The 20748-nt window shown below is 40.7% G+C and overlaps 1 protein-coding gene across 3 annotated transcripts in view; it reads right to left on the bottom strand.

Annotated features, from left to right (window-relative positions):
• The window catches only part of armh4 (armadillo-like helical domain containing 4), an 83087-nt gene extending 71692 nt beyond the window's left edge, over positions 1-11395 (bottom strand). Inside the window, exon 1 of one of the 3 annotated variants that reach the window (XM_004917220.4) lies at positions 11146-11395. The gene's annotated coding sequence lies outside the window, so the exon portion shown is untranslated. The remainder of the gene's footprint in view (positions 1-11145) is intronic. The other 2 variants (XM_002933729.5, XM_004917219.4) reach the window with 2 other exon arrangements.
• Between the last annotated feature and the right edge of the window lie 9353 nt (positions 11396-20748).

The raw sequence follows: 20748 nt of genomic DNA, 5'->3' as shown, positions 1-20748 counted from the left end.
TTTCCGGGACTGACATTTGACGTTAGAGTGAGTACAGCTCCTAGAGGTGCTGATTCTTTCAGTATACAAGATATACTTTTAATAATGCCATTAATTTGTTTCATCAGCTAGTGTGTGCAATTGGGACTGTGCGCTAGGGCAGTGGTACACCAAGAGGCAACTTTGGGCGACTTTTGGAAAGTAAAGCAACGTGTATGCCATCCCACAGGCGATTTACATTCTTGGCGGTGGGATGGCATTTCGGGGAGATTAGTTGCCCACAATAGTGAAGATTTATAGCTGCCAACTAATCTCCCCATGTGCCAGACACATGGAGCTACTTAGTAGCAGCTACTTGTCACAGCTACTAAATGCCAGAAAATACCCTGCCATAGACAGTACTAAGAATTGCCTCTGTCAGGTCACATATATATAATAATAATCATCATGAATTTTAAATGAACAAAAACAACAAACAAAATAAAAAAATATTTATTTGCAGTGACATAGCTGTCATTTCTAGTTTTCAGTTTACTGTCATGCTGTCCGCATGGACTAAGGAAATGGCCACATCTAGCCTTATTTTTGTGACAGTGATGTAAAGAATGCTGCTCTGTAGCCAGAACTGACCCTACTTAACAAATAACACCAACTTTCACATTATTCAGATCAAATTATTCACAATAATCCATAATCTCAAATCATTCACATCTTAAAGAAGGACAACTTTGCTCTATTATCTCCTTATTCATAGCAGACAGGGCATATCTATTGTGATTTAAATCACTTGCTGTGGAGCTGGGGGGTACGTAGACTGTACTGGTACATATGCAATACATTCTTCGTATTGCCCCAGTGCATATCACTGTGGAACCCCGTACTTAATACCCACTTAGGGCTGGTGTTGGTCATTCTGAAAATGTAGTTGTGTTTAAGAGAGTAAGACTAGAAACTCTAAACTGTTTAATGACCAAGTCATTACTGTTTAGAAAAAGGGCCATTTAAAGTGCCAAAGATCCAAAATCAGGGATATCTCCCTGACCAAGAGTGTTCCTAATTATTATATATAGATTTTATATATAGCTACACAACAAACAAGAACTCATAATATGAGAACGAAAGCTCCACCCCTGAAATTGGTTTAAGCATGATGAAAGTACATGTAATTCTAAGCACATTTCCAATATGCAGTAATTCAAATTTACAGGTTAAAAATAGGGTAGGAGGACCCATCTCATATGAGCTTATGATATAAAAGAGAGCAAAAAGTAGATAAATATAATAACCCAAACATTACATTTACAAATAAGTTTAAAAACATTGATTAAGTAAATGCATACTGCAAAGTTTCTTAGAATATAATAATACTCTGTTTTCTTTCATGGTACAAAAACAGTTTTGTTTTTGGATGAAGTTCCCCTTTAAAACCTGGTTAGGAAAACAAATGTACAATTTTAACATTTAGAGGTGATTGCATTGGCCCTAAATAAGGCAGTGGAACAACATGTTACGTAGGAAGGCCTAGGAAAGGCTACAATACTACAGGGAGTGTTGCCATGGAAACGGTAACATCCTACTATAGTAAAGCATCTCAGCAAGCATTTTCCTCATGTTCGCCAGTGACTTTTTTATTCAGTCACTTCGCTCACTCCACCGAAAGTTTATGAAAAAATAATGGTCCATACTGCATAGTAATACACATGAACAGGTAGAATGTTATAGGAAGCCCTTCATGAAAACAGAAGCCCTATATGCCAAGCTTATATTTGCTGATTTGACCACTGACTTTTCAGATAGGGCTAAAATTTTTGCTGTACCAGCCAAATTCTCATATTCTCATATTTCTACCCAAACTGGCTGTTGGCATAATTACGTAGGGAATTATTATGTAACTACTATATATATTTGCAAGTGATATATACAATTTTGATTTAGGCTTGACAAGGAGCCATGGGCAGCCCCAGATGTTGGCTCCATATGGCACTCATGCTTGTGAATAATTCACTTTTTTTCTTTAGCCTCAGAGATCTACTGCCTATACTTCTAAACACTGGGGGGAATGGGTAGCCTGCATGTAATGCTACATGAAGTGTATGTGCCTTTACAACAAACCTAGCAACCAAAATGATGTGATGTTGCACTGGGTAAATCTAAGCATAAAGAACAGAATTAAAATAGATCAGCCAGAACTAAATATAGTTTAAGATTTTGCTTGAGATCACCATTGCATTGTATTTAGCTATATGGGGTCACTCAGCAATGCTTATACCTGTATGGGATCACTCAATACTGTTTATACCTGTATGGGATTACTCTGCACTGCTTATACCTGTATGGGATCACTCTGCACTGCTTATACCTGAATGGGATCACTCAACACTGTTTATACCTGTATGTGATCACTCTGCACTGCTTATACCTATATGGCATCACTCAGCACTGCTTATACCTGTATGGGATCACTCTGCACTGCTTATACCTGAATGGGATCACTCGGCTCTGCTTATACCTGTATGGGATCACTCTGCACTGCTTATACCTGAATGGGATCATTCGGCACTGCTTATACCTGTATGGGATCACTCTGCACTGCTTATACCTGAATGGGATCACTCGGCTCTGCTTATACCTGTATGGGATCACTCTGCACTGCTTATACCTGAATGGGATCATTCGGCTCTGCTTATACCTGTATGGGATCACTCAGCACTGCTTATACCTGAATGGGATCACTCAGCACTGCACTCACCACTGTGTACAGCTGTATAGGGTCATTCAGCACATTGCTTAGCTAAATATAATAGGGCACATACAGTGCCATTTCAAGCTCAGTTGCCATGTTTTTTTCCAGCATTTTGACACAAGTAACTTTAATGAAAGTTGTTTTAGAAGAAACTCACTGTAGGTAAAATTGCAAGTTGCCCTCAGCTGCAATGGCTCAGCACAGTGTCACAAAAGTAAGTGTTAGTTTTAGATCATTGCAGTTTAACGTACAACTGTTATTCGCACGTTTGTTAGCAGACTAAAATCTGAACGTGCACTGAACTACTGTTTAATCAGGTTTGCCACTAGCCTACAACATCAGAAGAGCCTACATTGGTTGCCCCTGGGCTGAAATAACAACTCCTTTGCTTTTTTCCGCACTGCCCTTGTATTGTTTAATTCTGCTTATCTTATTGCACCCTTGGCACGTGCCTTTTCTACCTACTCTTAGTTCCAGACCCGCGCTTAAGACCACACCGGTTACAACCATGCCAGCATATTCTAACTATTAAAATATGCCCTTGTGCAGCAATCCAAAAATCTCATTATGCCCACAGCAGGCCTCACATCCACAACTGCATTGCAGTGACTGCTAAGAATGGATCATACTGGGGTCCAAAACTCTGCAGTACAGGAGCAGGCCCCACACAAACATAAATATAAGTTCTACAGAATTGTCACCAAAGTGCTGCTGAATAAAAATTGAGCATATTTAGTATAAATATACAATACAATAAATATAAATGGTGCAGAACTGCAAAAAGCTACACTAAAATCAATGTACTGTCAAAATTCTGAATGGTCTTTCTGCACAGCAATATCGTAGAATGAAATTAGCACCTAAAAATAGAAATGTACGTTAAGCACTCACAGCCGTTGTCTGCTTCAATTGTGTCTCTAATGCTGGGATATTAAAATGTGGCCATAAATCTGAGTGCCAATCTATAGAGAAGCACAGCACTTCTGCTGCTCGGCTTCATTTAACGTTAAGTTATATCGAGTGTGGCAGAGCATTAATCATTATGGCCGTCAGTGATGGGTGTACAAGGATACTGAATTCAGACATTAAAAAGACTCAAGATGATCTTCTACAAAAAGGTATTTGCTAACAGAGTAGGCATTTATGGCACATGAATGATTCCTGGAACCAAAGCCTTCTTTTTATTTTTGTTTTTTTAGATCCAGAAGCTGTCCATTCTTTTTGTAATCCATATGATTGTGTACACTTTGATTATGAACCTTTTTGTACAGTGATTTCCTCCATCACAGCTATAGAATCACAGGGTGTCCCAGTCACGCTCTCAGTACGCTGAGAAACTGAAATGATTTGTTACAATAGTGCATACTCACTAAAAAGCTTTTATGAATCTGAGCTAATTACTTTTTTCAGGTTTATTCTATATTTTATTTACAGTTTTCTAAAGTTGCATTTTTTAAAGATGAATTTTAGATTTTTAATTTTAGTTTTCTTTTCCTTTTTTTCCCACTACACAGCAAACACAAAAAGTGGTCCACTCATTAACCCTTTAAGTTGCCTTATAAAGTATAGTTCGCCATGTGACACAGACCATCACCCCCATATGTAATAAAAGGAGCAGTAACCCACTGCAACCAATAAGATGTTGGCTTTTAAACAGGAGCCCAGAAAATTCTACTTGCTGATTAGTTGGTATGGGTTACTGCTAACATTTGATTTTTTTAAATGCCATCTAAAAGCTGTTGATATATAGAAGTCAATGGCAGGTGTCCTTTTTACAACTGGAAGATCTTTCTTTTCTTCGTGGTTTTAGGGGCTTTTAGGTTTTTTTGATGCTTGCATTTCTGGGACAATACACACCCTTTTTACTGCATCTTTTATTGTTCATGCTTTTTCAATTTGGATCTTTTCATAAATGATTAGCCATTTGTGTTTTTTGGAAATGAGCCTAGTGGTGGTTTCAAAAAACTCTAAATCCACATAAATCAGAATATTAATAAATCTGCCCCATAAACTATACTAGCAAACTTTTTTTTTTTTTGGAGCAGGGATTTTTATACATTTATGGCACACACACATACACAACACCCAATTTGACAACTATAACACCAAAAGATAGGAATAAAGGCCACATTCATTTTCCAATATTAAAAACAGACTTTTATTTATTTATTAAAACCACAAGTGGCTGCTGGGGTGCAAAAGCCTGACACGTTTGGGTATGGATCTTTAGTCATATATGCATATACACGCACACACACGCATTTCACAAATTGTTTTCAGTGTTTTTACTCCTTAAATTATATTAAATCATTTAAATTAGGGCTCACCACAGTAAAATGCCACTGCTCTATTCATTCCTATGGGATTTTTATAGGTTTATTTATTTAAAGGTGAACTCTAACTTTCACCCATTGATAAATAAAATAGGAATGAATAGAAAGTAAGTGGGGTTTTCTGTGGTGGGCTCAAATCTGCCCCTAGGTGTTTTATTACCCTAATACACTGTCACTAGCAGTTCAAGGTTTGAGGCAATTCTCTGAAATTTTAATAAAAATGTTATACGTATCAAAGATTTCTGTGTTAGTAGTTTGGACATATTTACCTATTTAAATATATCTTTTTCTGGGGTCAACTATAGGGGCTTTTGCCATACTAAACACACTGTAGATTGTTAAGTTTCAGCCATAAAAATTCATATGCATTATTTTAATTTTGTGGCCTTTACATGCTACAGACTTTATTAAGGCTGTACCTACTTATAATGTGGTGCTACAAAAATATTGAACTGTCATACTGTGACTTACTGTGACGAACACCCTTGCGTTCATTTGAGCTCAGACAAACTTACATTTGTGTTTAAAAATAAGCCCTTATTTCTTGTTTCTGAAGTGGAACTACACAAAGATTTAGCCAAGTTTAAAAAGCTGAGACAAAACAATGAACTAAAAGCTTCCCCAGGACATGCCTATAAAGTAAAAGAGAATGAAAGGATTACATTTGTTAATTAATGCACACAGATAGACAGTGGTAGGGTTAAAATCATAAAGCCCCCCCCCCCCCCCATATGGCTTGCATGTAACTGATAAAATATAAAGAAGTGTCATTCTGTAAAATATATACTTTACTTGAATTTAAGAAAGTTGGGCTCATTTATTTGCATAGATTTGAAGCTCACATGAGCAGCCCCCACCAGCCCACTAAATAGTGACTAGCTATGGTATCCTACAGAATCCTCAGATTGCCAGTCCAGTCCAGCCCTTCTGCCTTGTAAAGAGAGAATAGATCATATACATAATAATGTATGGGAAAGTGTTTTGCCAGCTATACAGGTTAGTGTGAGCAACCTTCTTGACAAGAAGTGTCATGTCTTGCTTTATGGGGGGGGGGGAAATCTAGATTTACACTCATTATTTTAGCACCTGTCTCACAAGACACATGACAGGATGAATTACCATTTATAAGAAAGACTTATTTTCCCATGCTGCTTGATCATACCTGTAATTTATTGATTGGCTGATCTAAGGAATTGGGTATCAGACTATGTGACTGATTGGAGGCCTTAAAGTGATACTGACACAAAAAACTACTACCTACAGGTTGTGTTGATAATTTTTCACCAAAAGGTTTGCTTTTGTAGGTAATTATTACCTGAACTTCCTAAACCTGACTGTTTTGCCAACCTGACTGTCCCCTCTCAGCCTGTCAGTTACAGCTTCTAATGCTAACAGCCTCCTGCTGCACAAATATGGCAGCCCCCTAATAGAGGAACATGGGGGATCAGATAGGTAATGTAAAAGCATCAGGCAAATAGTTAAATGGCAAAATTATAAAGCTCATGCAAAGACAATGTTATAATATATTTAAGAAACAGTTGAATTTCTGGTGTCAGTATCTCTTTAAGCTGGCCATACACATTCAGATATTATCTTCTTCCGATGAAAGTTTGGATATCGATTGTAAGTTTAAATGCAACAATCTAAAATTAACATTCAGACTGAAATTGTAGGATAAAGCAGACACCAATCGTTGAAAGTGACTTCCTGGAAATGCGTTGTAAGTCCCCCAAGGATATCGTCAGATACACAGTACATGCAATGATTTTATCGTTATCCAACCGAAATATTCATACTAGTCCGATCCACGAATCGACTAACTGCCATGGTACGAAAATTATCGGGACGATAATTCGGAGCCAACGCACGCTCTGGAAATTGTATAAAACGTAGTTTTGTGTGTGTGTGGCCAGCGTGATGAACAATATTGGTGTGTTGGTTGGCAAAAAGTCAACAGCACATAACCCTAAACTGTCTGTTAGGGGGGCACGAATGGGGGTGGCCTCGGGGTGCCCCATTAACAAATCCGGCACTGCCTAAAAGTATTTTTCTGTAGGGCCCAGAATCTTTTATTTAGGCCAGGCAATGCACAAGTTGTTCCAGGAGATGCCCATGTGCCAGCCACCTCCCCAGAACTCAGGGGCAGAAGTTAGCCTGAAGTTTTTGTTTTAAAGCTCCCAGGCTTGAAATTGTACCCAATATTTATATGCTAGGGCAGTGCTGTCCAACTTCTGCGGTGCCGAGGGCCAGAATTTCTCTCGCATACATGGTGGAGGGCTGCTAATGGAAGCCAATTTTGACCACTCCCCCTTTAAACCACACCCACTTCCAACCACACCCATTTTTTCACAATGGTGGTAGTGCAGCAAAAACCCAAATGCTTTGTCCTCACTCACACCATCATTCATATGTGAAAGAATTATATTATGTCATATTAAGACATACCCTTAAATCCATATGCCTCCTCCTCCCCTGTGGAAGCAACTCCCAGCATATAATTACACACCTTAGGGACCATTTCATCGCTATTTCCAACTGCTAACAAACTCCCAAAACAAACCCCTGCCAGGTTCACCTCCGACAGGCAGCATAGGTTAGGCAGAGTATGGCACACACAGGCATCATAGGGCAGGCAGAGTATGGCACATACCCTCCCTGCCCTATGCTGCCTGTGTGTGCCATGCTCTGTCTGCCCTACCTTGCCTGTGTGTGCCATATCCTCCCTGCCTGTGTGTGCCATATTCTGCCTGCCCTACCCTGCCTGTGAGTGCCATATCCTCCTTGCCCTACCCTGCCTGTGTGTGCCATACCCTCCCTGCCCTATGCTGCCTATGTGCCATACTCTGCCTACCCTATGCTGTCTACACACAGGCAGCATAGGCCAGGCAGTACATACAATGTCTGAGGTGTGAACAGGAGAACAATGTGGGTGATTACAGCCTGAGCCTGAGGTGTTAACACTGCAGGGGGTAAACAATGCAGAGATTAGAAGGTGTAAACAGTACAGGGGATTACATGTTTAAACAATACAGGGGGATTACAGCCTGAATCTGAGGTGAGAACCATGCATGGGGCCAGTTAATCTCAGTACTGACCCATTTAAATTTTACACAAAGGTAAGACATCAAAGCAGTCAGACAGGTGGGGGCCACACAGAGGGGGGTTGAGGGCCGCATGCAGCCCGCGGGCCGCCAGTTGGACAGCACTGTGCTAGGGCATAGTAACCCACCAAAAAGTCATTAGGAATTCATATTGCAATGTGAATAGGAGGGACGGACTAGCAATAAAAATAAAATTAAGTGTAAACTTACAGTTAGTTGGAGGGTTGTTTGGTTGTCAGAGGGTGGTGACCCCGTAACCAGCATTTTCGGTTTTAGGCTTGATTGAGTAAAAGTGCTAATATTGCTAATAGTTCAAACGCCATACAAAATAAATAATGAAGACTAATTGAAATATAGCTTAAAGCAGGTTGTCTGTAGTATACTAAAAATTAATGTAAAGATGAGCTTCCCCTTTAACTTCTCCACTCCTAATATTTTGTACAATGCTGAGTCACAAATTCATTATAAATGAATAATATGAATATTATTCTAAAATAGGCAAACAATAAATATAATGGCTTTGTTTTCCAAACTGGCCTTTAATATAGGAACATTGGACAGATATTTATGGCCTGATCTTGATATCATAGTAATGATTTATTGGCTCATCAGTCAAAAGCTGCCAACTTGCCCTTAGTACCACTGAGTATTTTACTGTCATGGACATGACCTACAATTAGCTGCACTCCATTGGTTTGCCTGTAAGCACCACGTAGTGCTACTTCATCCCTAAAAGCAATAAATGACTGTGCCGCTTATTCTCCGTAATGAGAAACCTAGAACTTAATTCCACTGATTTAGCCATTCATCATGCTGTACTTCACCATAGAGATATATGGCTTCATAAAATGTAGTGTAAAAGACTTTCACATTTTTGTGACTCCATCTGCCACTGACATTGAACTGGATCTTGCCGCCAAGTGGCCCTAATTTGTCACTTTGTTAAACATTAGCGCATAAGGACAAATTCTTTGATGGCGTTCATAAAACTACTTTTTTTTTTTTTTTTTTACAGCAGAAATGCGACTTCATCCACACCAATCGGAAATCTGTGCATGCAGATTGGTGTGGAAAGAAGAGACTGAAGTACAAAATACTACACACATCCTTTGTGCCATACTGAAGATTAAATAGGATAAAATATAACACCATCCCATTTACATGAACACTGTTCCCACAAAGTAAAATAAAAATAGGAACTGCGTTCAGTGTAGGAGTAACGAGTGGGCTAAGGATATGAATGGGGGTGGTTTGAGTGCAGTGAAAATCTGGAAGCCATGGAGGTAAGTTATGAGAAATGTGATATAATGAGCAGTCAAGGGAGAAAGGGAGAAGTGTAAATTTGGGGGGGTTATAGTAACTTCTAGTTCCACCACTGACAGCAAGGCAGGTTTCAGGCATTTAAAAAGATACTAGGGGTCATTTACTTAGATCCTAGATGCAAGTGCAAGAACACCAAGGGGCGTAAAAGGCACTTGCATCCCGGGTCTGGCTACACTCTTCACATAGGATTGGAAATCTGTGGCGCCGGGAGGTGATTGGGTCTGAATGATGTAAAAGTAACAGGTAGGAGTAAGGGCAGGCAGCACTGTATTCATGGGGAAAAAGCAGGTTTCTGTGCGCTGTTTTGCAGTAAAACTTGACAGATTGTGCATGTTTTTTGCAATCTGCACTTATTAAAAGATCCCACTATATTGATTCTAAAACCAAAATGGTTTGAGTGGTTTGTCTTGCTGAGTAAAACACCAGGGTTCCTATCCCTGAGAGATGCTTTCTTCAAAGGTTATTGTCTGGTTAAACTGAGCAAACTTTCTACCATTTCTGTCCCATAGGGGCACAGTTTCACTGTGTTCTATGGGGGATACTTCATGTTGCCTTGGTAGAGAAAGCAGTGTGTCAGCTACATAAATGGAGTTAAATATAACATGGTATTACATATATATAATAAAACACAAGCAGTAAAATGTTCTTGATACCAGTGTCTAAAGATTGATAAATGAGCAATAACCGTCTCCAGTGTCCCTCAATCACACTTACAAAATGTAATATATAATAGCTAAAGGGGCCCAATACTTGTTACAGTTACATTTAGTATTTCCTGTTACACCCCCTCTGCTTCTGGTTATACATTTGAGTACATGTGTGTGTGTTGTGTATGGAGACAGTCCTTTGGAGACAAGCAGGTATTTCTAGTCACTGGGCTCTCCAAACAAGAGTTTCTGCATTTCATACATATAGTCCTCTTTTCCTTATTCCCAAGTACAGACTTTTTCACCCAAGACTGACTTTAGTTGGGAACTCTGCACCAATACAGATTTTAAATATTTAGGTATATATGTGTATTTCATATGTATATAGCAAACTCTGTAGTACAGAAACTGGTTTCCACTACTTGTGCTTTAAAACTGGGTTTCTGTACTGTTTCTAAATGGGACCTGCTCCAGTAGCTAAAGTTCATTTACACAGGCTGCTATCCAGTGATCAGTTTGGAGCTTACTGCCAGTATTCAGCCCCCACTACAAGTTCTGGGTGCTGACCTGTAACATGAGAATGCCTTCCTACTGCAGGGATGTCTATGGCATAACTATGGTTTCCAAGTTTTGGCTGTGGGGAATTCTGGGGGCTGCAGTACAATTATCAGCAGGGGGTCACTGCTTATGTTGCTAGTAGGTAGGCACCAAAAATGATTTTTTTTTTCCACAAAAAAATCCATTACACACAAATGCTCTTGTAAACAGTTAAGTATGCCATTGATTGGCATGAGGAATCTCCCATTACAGGTACCAGTCCAGCACCCAACAGTAGCCAGGAAGCTAGCACCCAGTGGCTCAAGCTGCCATACACAAACAGGAGCACCCTGGCACACAAGCCCCAGCTGCAGCATCTCTATAGCAAGGCAGCATGACTGGGGCTTTGGCTGCTATGGGATCATTATTTCCATACAAAAGAAAATGAATAGTAGAAATGACAGCGAGAGGAAGACGCTTACCAGCCAGCTGGACTACACAGCGCTTCAATGTACCTTGGCATCTATACACGTCCTGTCAGCTCCATTCTCTCCTGCCACCAAGTGCTGCCCATAAAACAACTGGACTGTGACTGAGCCCCTCTTGTCTGTGCTACAGGATCCGCCCAGGCTGCCTCTATTCTCCAGAGAGGGACAGGTGAACAATCAATCTGTGCGCTCCCCCGGCTCACTACAGCCCAGCCTGCCATGCAACCCCGCCTGGTAACGCGCATGCGCAGCCCTCCTCCCCCCCCCCCCCCCCCCATGCCCAGCCGCTCATTCTATAGATGCGCTTATAGCTCAGACCTCCGCTTTATACTCCCATATACCGTGTATATATTATTCATTCATTGTAGTAGCACGTCCATTCATTGCTGTGGATCAAACATGTCAGTTGGTGTTTATTCATTGGCGAGCACCTTCAGTAATCTGATCTTGCAAGGAATGCCATATTCTCCATAGCATAAACCTGTTCAGCAACAATGGCTTCTTGGGGGAATAAGTCATTTTCTTCCTTATCTGTACTCTAATGCTTTAGACATGCAGAAAAGCAGAATAAAAAAAATAAATTCTAAGCAACTTTCCCATATTCATTAATTAAACATTTTCAGTAGTTTTAAAGATGATTTGTATGTTATCATCACTATTTGTCCCTGTTGTGTTCTCTCAAAACAATGCAGCACAAATCAGTTTTCCTCCAGTTTAGTCTTCTGCTACATTGTTTCAGGATAATACAAACAGGTAGGCAAACACTGCTTTCATAGCAATTATTATTACTAATAAGTTTAAAACCATTTAAATGTAATTAAAGGGAATATGAGCCTGAAATAAAGTTTAGCTTTGTGAAAGATGATTCTAAGTAATTTTGTATTAGATATTTGTTTAGAATTTGTAAATATAATTGTGACTGAAAACTGTCTTGGCTGGAGAAGGGATGAGCCCTGCTACGTTGTTTAGAGTAGAGTTAAAAAGGGTCAAATGCCACTTTAAATTGCAGTTACATTTACAAAGAAAATTACATTTTCTTTCCATTTAATAAAATAGCTTTTGGTGGCTATCCCCTTTAAAATGTGTGTTTCTCGGTTATACTAGGAGACACAGGGCAACTTTAGGGGCAAACTAGAGAGTTACCCAATCAATTGAAAATTCAGGTACACCTCTAGACAATCCATCTAGGGCCTGCACTAATTGCAGTTTAATTTAAATACGATCAGCGATGAAGTTTTCCCATGCCGCCCCCCCCCCCCGACACAAATTAGAGAAGAAGACAACATAATCATACATTAAAATAAACATAGGAATAAGTGCATCCTCTTCTTCTGATGAAGATAAAACATAAAGTGCTGTGCAACTATATAAATAAATGATAAAGATAGAAAAAAAATCTCGGTGAAAGAGGGGGGAAGGTTTGGCCAGCAACACCAAGATCTCCTCCATGTGTGCCTTCTGCTGTTCCCCATTCTCTCTAGAAGCAACTGTTTTGCCTCCTGCTGCTCTTATCTGGGTGCATCTTTCATAAGTGCAGCTGGTGCTTGTGGCAGGGGTGCAGGTTTTGATGAAGAGGGTTTGGCAGGTAATGAAGGGAACGCAAAAGGTGAGGGAGGAGGTCCAGGTGGCGAAGTCAGAGATGCAGGAACCTATGGTGGGGAAGGTGGTTGTGCAGCTGCTGCAGGCTGAGGCAGTGACATAATGTAAGTTTGTATAAGTATATGAGTAAAAGTTATTTATATTTAAATGTATAGAAGGCCATATGATTGTTAGTGTTACAGGCCCTTTAAGAAAACATCCTTTTCACAATAATACACAGAGTAAAGTGACCAACTGAGGTGGACTGGTTTCTTATAGTTTAGGCCCAGGTAAGTCCCGGGCCTGGGAAGGTCCAGTAAAACATTTTCATCCAGGCAGCTTGGGGATGTATCTTAGAGCCACAAAGGGTTTCTGTCTTTTTTTTTTTATAGCACTCCAGGTCTGTTCCATCTGGACAGCCTCTTATTATTCACTGTGCCCTTGTTTCTTTTTTTTTGTATCTCCCCAGGCTCCATATAAGCTCTATAGATTCTCCCTTGCTTCTTGCAAACAACATAAAGTAAAAATAGCAACACTGAAGATCAGCACCACTGAGCAATATGTAGGAGCAACATGCCTGTTTATTACACTGGCACTGGCAATGCTGCTTTCATTGCTGCTGAAAAGGGCACTGCCACATTTCATGCTTATTTGTTCTCTCTGGTGTGATTCCCTTCATTATAGTCTATCTATGGGAGAGTGGCTATTTATATACCACTATATTGTTCAGTGAATGTTCAGATTGATGGTGCACTAAGGGCTCTCTGGTTGAAGGTCTGTGACAGGGGCCCACACTGTTATTCTGGGGTATTTTAGGACATTCATTTCCAGATATATATTTAGGTGTATTGTGTATAACCATTGGGGAGCTTGCAAGCTAACCCCAGGAGTTAGGAGATACTGTGGTGAGCAAGTTCTAAATCTTATGTTGAGCCAGCTCTCAATAACACTCGTTTCATTACCTGCAATACAAAATGTAATACTGTATATTTAATAAGTGTAAGAGGTGTGCAAGAGGCCATCAAAGCAAAAACAAGTGAACCTAAATCCAGGATCCCTTTTAAAAATACATGGTCATTTTTCTTTAATGCTATAGATATAAGTAATAAGGATCAGATTTATAAAATGCTGCATATATAGATTTATTTCAATAATTAACGAACATATAAGCAAAATTATCCTTGATTTTGCTCTCTAGGAAACTTTTCATTTCTTTTCTTTTTATAGTTTATCCACTGGGCATAGTTAGTTAATTTGTTTTGTTTTTCTCTATTTAAATTACTTATTTTGTTTCTCTGTAAGCATTCTATTTTCTTCATTTCTTATCTTTTTGAAGGACAAACTGTCGAATGTGACTATTAATTTGTCATTATTCGTCCTACATGTTTATTGCAAAACTTCAATAAAATGTTTAAAAAAACAAAGTGTAAGAGGTGCTTAAAATTGTATGTTAGACAGATTAGCTATACACTTAAAGAAATAATAATAAAAATAGGGCTCTTTTACAAATAGATACCGAGGTGCAGAATTGTGTGAATTTAAATGCTATTTTCAGAAGGTATTACATTAATACACAATCCTTCATACTGGTCACAGATCACAAATTTTACAATTTGCAACAGATCCAGGTTAGGGAGCACCAGACTGACCAGTTTACTGCTTCCTTCCCGCACCCATAAACAGTCCAGGAAACGTGAGCTTCAGGCTCCAGGTTTGCATTAACTAAATGGAAAGTGCATTTATTAATTTTAGTTTTAAAGGAGAAGGAAAGGTAAAAACTAAGTAAGCTTTATCAGAAAGGTCTATGTAAATACAGCCATACGCACTACAGTAATACTGCACTGAGTCCTCTATCAAAAGAAACACAGGATTTCTTGTCTCTTTTTTTATAAACATAATGTTCCAGTGTCTGACTCCCTCTCTCAGAAACAGCCATAATTCCCGGGCCAGAGTTTGTGCAGTTCTCTCTTCTCTCCCCTCTCCTGCTCCCCCCTCCCACCAGAATGCTAAGAACTCCCTCCCCCATCCTTAGGAATGTGTGATCTCAGCTATAACAGCTAGACCTACAGGCAGGAAGCTACTTAAAATGGCAGCTGCTATCTTAAGCAAAGGGGAAAGCTTCTAAAGCTGTTTACTCAGGTATGTTAATGGTTTCTGCAGAATAAATATAGTGTTCTATGTGGCACTAATGTGGTAAATCTATTGGCAGAAAAATGCCAAAATGAATTTCCTTCTCTTTTAATAAATATACTTGTATCTCTTGTTCCTTCACCCCTACCCTTCACACGGCAACCATCCACAAACTCACTTTGTATTGTCATGCAACTCCCCCAACACCACAAGATTTTGGGCTAAACTCCACAGGATGGTGTTGGATCAACAAAACACATTCTACAAGTCAGATGTAGTAACTTTGATCAAAATATAATGGAACTGATAGAAAAATCTTATGTGTCAACTACATAAAAGGTTTGCCATTCAACACGACATGCCTGCCTGGAAGGAAATGTTGCATGCAACGTGATAAAATCTTATGGTGTCTCATTGAAACACACTGACTGTCGGATGTAGATGCAGAAACAAAACCTACCATCTGACTTTATCTGATCTGACATTACAGCTGTGGGGTTCAGACTTTGTATTGCATGGTTTTGCATAACAAGCAGGGTCGGACTGTGCGGCCCAGACCCGATCCCTGTTGCCACTTCCCCTGGTTGTCGATGTCCACCCCTGGCGCATTTCATTTACGTGCGCTCGGGAGGACGTCGGGCGTGTGGCGCGGGCCCTTGCAGGGGATAAAGGGGGGTGCGGGTGACAGGGCCAGTGGGGGGCACCTTGCACCCCCCAGTCTGACCCTTATGACAAGCAGTGATGTAACTACAGTGCACAAGGACACCCTGCAAAAAAATCTTTTCCCCTTTCCCTGCCTGCTCTGTCGTGTCCCTATGTCGGTGCTTGTGGTGAGGTGAGGACCATCTCCCCCCCCCCCTGCGACCACAGGGTCTGCTTCCTCTATTGTTACACCACTGATGACAAGATCAGATAAAATCTGACCTACAAAATCAAAATCTTCCGTGGAATTTAGCCCTTAGTAGGGCTGAGGGCAGTATGAAGACTGGGGGAAAAAATGGGTATTTTCTTGTTTTGTTGCCAGCTAGGCATATTATGTAACAGCTTTGTGTGTTGTTCAGGAGTAATTTTTGCATCATTTTTCTAGGTAGATTTGGTCTAGGTGGTTCAGGTTAGTTAAATGCAGGGGTTCTTTTGGTTCTGATGCTGCCTGAGACAGCAGACTCCATGCTGCACCCTTGGATTAACTGGGGCAGGGGAGGAGGAGCAGAATTTGTAGTGCAGTGAGAGCAAATTGAAATGTAGCTTTTTGCTGCTGCCCCTGCAAAGACTGTGCCACAGATTCTCAATTAGATTGAGAGAGACTGGGCCATTGCAAAAAAAAAAAAATCACATTTTTGTTCTTGAGGCACTCTAGTGTTAATTTGACCTTTTGCTTGGGATTGTGTTGCTAAAAGGTGACATTTTGCCTAAGCTTCAGTTCTTTAGCTAGCAGGTTCTCTTGTTCCTTGTATTTTGCACCATTCATGTTTTCTTCCTTTTTGAAAAGATGTCCAGTCCCTGCCCCGATGTAAAGCAGCCTCACTACATGATTCTACCACCATCATGTTTCACTGTAGGAGTGGTGCAGGCACTGTTAGATTTGGGCAAATTAATATTAATGGGATCATGAACCCCCAGTAGTTCCTGCACTGGCCTGTGGTACTTCAGAGTGAGCACCACCAAAATAACATCTTCTGCTTTTCTATTCTTCAATGACCCTGGGCAGGGCCGCCACCAGGGGGGAGAAAGAAGACCTGGGCCCTATGGAATTTACATCCGAAGGGGACTCCGATTTTTATATTGGGATCTGTTTACTGAATTATATTATTACATGAGCTATCACCTACATTAACAGCAGTGGAATGAATAGCTATTGGACCCCCTAAACTTTGGGAACAAGACATTTTATATTGCATAGTGTAACTTCTTTGTGTTTTATTCAGATAATGTTTCAGACCTCATTGGTCCTTTTTCTGGTGCCGTTTTTAAATAGCAGTTATTGAGTGCTACAACATTTTATTTTGCAGCTGCCTACCTGCCTTATGCATCCCACACACACCAGCATAACAGGTCATTGCAAGGCTCCCCCTCAAAAAAAAAATTTCAGACGGGCCTTGTGCATGGCCACCCTTACTTAGCTCCCTGTCCACCCCCCAGCCCACCGGTGTCCTCTTCTTCCTGTCTGCAGGTAAGATAGTGGTTGGGGAGGGGGGATTTCTGTCTATTTTATTTAACATCTTAGCTATAGAGGAAGCTGACCCCTGCAGTTCGGATTCCCCTGGGACCATGGGTTTTGCTTCCTCTATAGAGATGTCACTGCCTACGGAGTCCCCTATCGTTCCTGCCCCCCCAGCAGATGCAGAGTCTGTGTCCACCTTAGTTACACCCCTGCTTTTTAGTGAAATGATCGGTGAGTTTGTATCAGAATCTGTGGTTGAAATTTTTTTTTAACAAGTTCAGCCTTTTGTCCCAGCAAAACCTACCAACCTTCTAGTTGATAATTTGTGTAGCGAACCCAAGAGGGCATGGCCAAAATGTTTGGTACCACGTGCTTGGGTTCATTGGGTGCCCCTATATAACTTGTATGTTGTCCCAAAGTTTTTGATGGTGACCCTGGCAAGTTTAGTGAAAAAGCTATCTATTTGATTTAAGTTTAGCTTTTCACTGTTATAATCACTGAGGGATGACTAACATTTTGCAACCCCCACTGATTTCTTTTTTTTAAAAGAACAATCCGCTGTTCAAGTGCAGAATACACAAGAGCACTCTCTCTATTAGCAATGCAGCATCCAACCTTCTTTGATGTGAAAGAGGTAAGCAGAGGGGGCTCATGGGAGCTCTATGGTAACTGCCAGTACATCAGGGCCAGAACTAAGGGTAAAGACACATGGAGCTATTAGTAGCAGCTACTTGTCACGGCTATAGAAATAAACAATGCTGATCATTTACTGATAACTGTCTCTACATATGTTTTTCCAGAGGCAATGCTCAGTATTGTCTATGGCAGGGTATTTTATGGTATTTAATAGTCGTGACAAGTAGCTGCTGCCAAGTAGCTCCCTAAGGCTAGGCAGAATGGACACGTACCTCTTTTGCCTGCCTTCACCTAGTTTTAGCCTGTCTGTGTCCTGTGTGCTAAATCTCCCAATCACTGATGCACTTAATACAGGGGAATTCAGTGCATGAGTTACGCCCAAGGGGGTGGACTGGGGCAGAGGGGCCTTAAGGCCCCACACTGCAGTATAATGTGTCAGGCAATTTATGCTAAGAACCTTAACACCATGACACCACCACCATAATCACCACATTTTGTAGGGTCACTCCAGGCCACACTACTTCAATGGACTGCCCTGTATAATTGCCTTTTTGAGTCTGGAGTTATCTCAGGGTAATATAAACCATGTATTCAAAGCAGTGCCTTTGTGTATCAGCTTGGCTGCTCAGTCAGACTCTTGTCAGGTGTGTGAGCACTTTGGCCCTCCATTTAGAAAAGAAATTAAAAAGTTATAAAATAAAAATTATTTTATAGTTTCTGTCTTGTGGAAGGTTATGGGGCTTGCCTCACTAAATATAGTCATTACTGCAGGTGTTAATTCATAAAACTGTACATAAAGAAATGGTTAACATTTTCAAGAAGGAATAAGAAAAATATTTGAAATATGCACTCTATATTACTCAGAAAAGATTAGTCATTGTTTCCTGCTTATATGTAATCTTTCTGAAGAATTTACTTTTTTGAATGCCTTCCTGATATAGATAAAAATTTTCAGCAAAGAGCAACTACAATCACCTACAAATTTCCAGTTGCACCACATGAAGTCCAATATTTATTTAGGCCCTAGACAAATACAGGGTGCCTCTGCTGGATCTAAAAACATATATTGGTAGGTTCACTACTCTTTTAAAACTCTTTCTTACCAGCTTTTGTTATTTATAATCCGCCTTTCATTCATTTCTCTTCTCATGTTCACCTCTCCCTTGTTTCTTAAGGAACTTTTGCAAATACAAGGGCATTGGTGTTATCTATAAGGGCAGCAGATTCTGTGAGCACAGTTGGTGGCACACAAGGCTGTGTCAGGTGTGTTAGTGCAGTGTTTTCAAGTAGCCCATGTGACATTAAAGCACCAGAAACAGCCTCCCACAGATATACATTACACCTGTCACTTGCTTGTACCAGTTTTTGACAGGTGATAGTTGCCTTAAAAGCCTATGAATGGTTCCAAAACATTGCATTTTTGAGCTACTTAAAACGCTGCATTTGAAGAACCGAAAACATTCCCATGTGAGTTATAATTAAATAATAATAATAATATTTATTAAACTGGTTGATTTCTGCCTGTGCCCAGTTGATTACTCCTCCCTGTGCTCATGTGGGTTTTCCTATGTAAAGAAGTAAGAAGAGGGCTGCTTTGTGCCCATCCACCCTACACCTCCTGCTTTTGCACCACTTAGTGTTCTTGCACCTCAGGACAAGTTAATCGGCTGATGAAATTTAACCTATTGGGTGTGCATACCAAGGACCATAGACTGGAATCTCTATTAGGGCAGAGACTGATGTGAGTGTTCAGAAAATTCTATAAAACTAATGTCAGACAGGGCAGTTTGATGGCCACTATATGAGGCATGATTACAGTGGCATAGTGTGCCATGTGCATATTGTAATTTTGTAGAGGGGATCAATGGGCGCCAATCTGTCTTCTGTCACAGCTTTCCATAGAGCTCTATAGTAAATGCCTAAACCCACAAAGCAGTGACAGACTGAAACAGACTTGCTTGGCCACGATTTCTGGCTATGTGTGCAAATGGACTCTATTATGGACTTTGGGAAGTGGAGATAAGTGAATTGTGGCATTCAACCACAGATGTTTTAATTATATTTTTCGGTTATTTGTCATGCAAATGTAGGGAATCAGAGAACTCTTTCCCCTGTGTTTCTGTCTGTGACATCATCCCGCCCGGCTACAGACTGGGGAGAAACCTGATTGGCTGGATGCCCCAGTGCCCTGTTGGGAGACAGGAGATGTGCCTAGGTTTGGAGCCAAAAATCAGGGGCAGGTCCAGCAGTTTATAAAGGGAGTCCCTGTTGTTTTGCCAGCAATTGAAAGAGAGATCCAGAGTGAGTAGCCAGCCACTTACTGTTGTGTTCAGACTACAAAGATAAAAGTCTGCTGGGCTGCTGGTGATTGCTAATTCCTCTGTGTGAGTCTACGTGTGTCTCCTGGTGAGGACAGGTGTTGCTCGAGTGCCTGCTACATGGGAACAGCTGCCTTTCCTAATGGGAAGGTACTCTGGGGCAGGTAGCGCTACCTGGGGGGACTTAGCTCTTGGGGAAGGGACTGAACTGAGAAAAGGGTTTTTGCCAATCCGGATCAAAGTGTGGGACTGGGCACCTTAAGAGACTGTGCCAGGAGTGGATAGACTGCAACGGTTCCCCAGGGCAGGATTATCATTTATCCATATAGTTGTTCTTTATTTTATTTCAACTGTTATATAAAGTTATCTCTTCTTAGTTATCCTTGCTGCAAAGTCTGTGTAATTATTTTCCTAGTGGAATCTCCCCTGAGGTGTGCTCCTCAGTGGCCACTAGGTGGAGGCACTGCGCTGTGAATCCCAGTATCCTTTCACTATTGCAAAGGGGCTCAGGGGACTAAGAATAAGCCAGATAAATGAGTGTAATCCAACTTTTGCAGAAGTGTGCCAAGAAAGGGTTACACAAATATAGGGTTACAAGATTCATTTTCCACTCCCTATATTCCAGGCACTAGAGATGGAAAGATGGTAGAATAGGCTATCTGCTGCGCGCAATCACGGCTGCTTCCACTGACATAGCACTTATGGGATCCACTCACCAACTGCTTTTTGAGGGCAAACCCCAGCAGCCCCACATAGCTATAAACCGGCCTGTAG

The sequence above is a fragment of the Xenopus tropicalis genome, chromosome 8 (assembly GCF_000004195.4).
Source record: "Xenopus tropicalis strain Nigerian chromosome 8, UCB_Xtro_10.0, whole genome shotgun sequence".
Taxonomy (NCBI): Eukaryota; Metazoa; Chordata; class Amphibia; order Anura; family Pipidae; genus Xenopus; species Xenopus tropicalis.
This window is presented reverse-complemented; position numbering and strand designations above follow the sequence as displayed.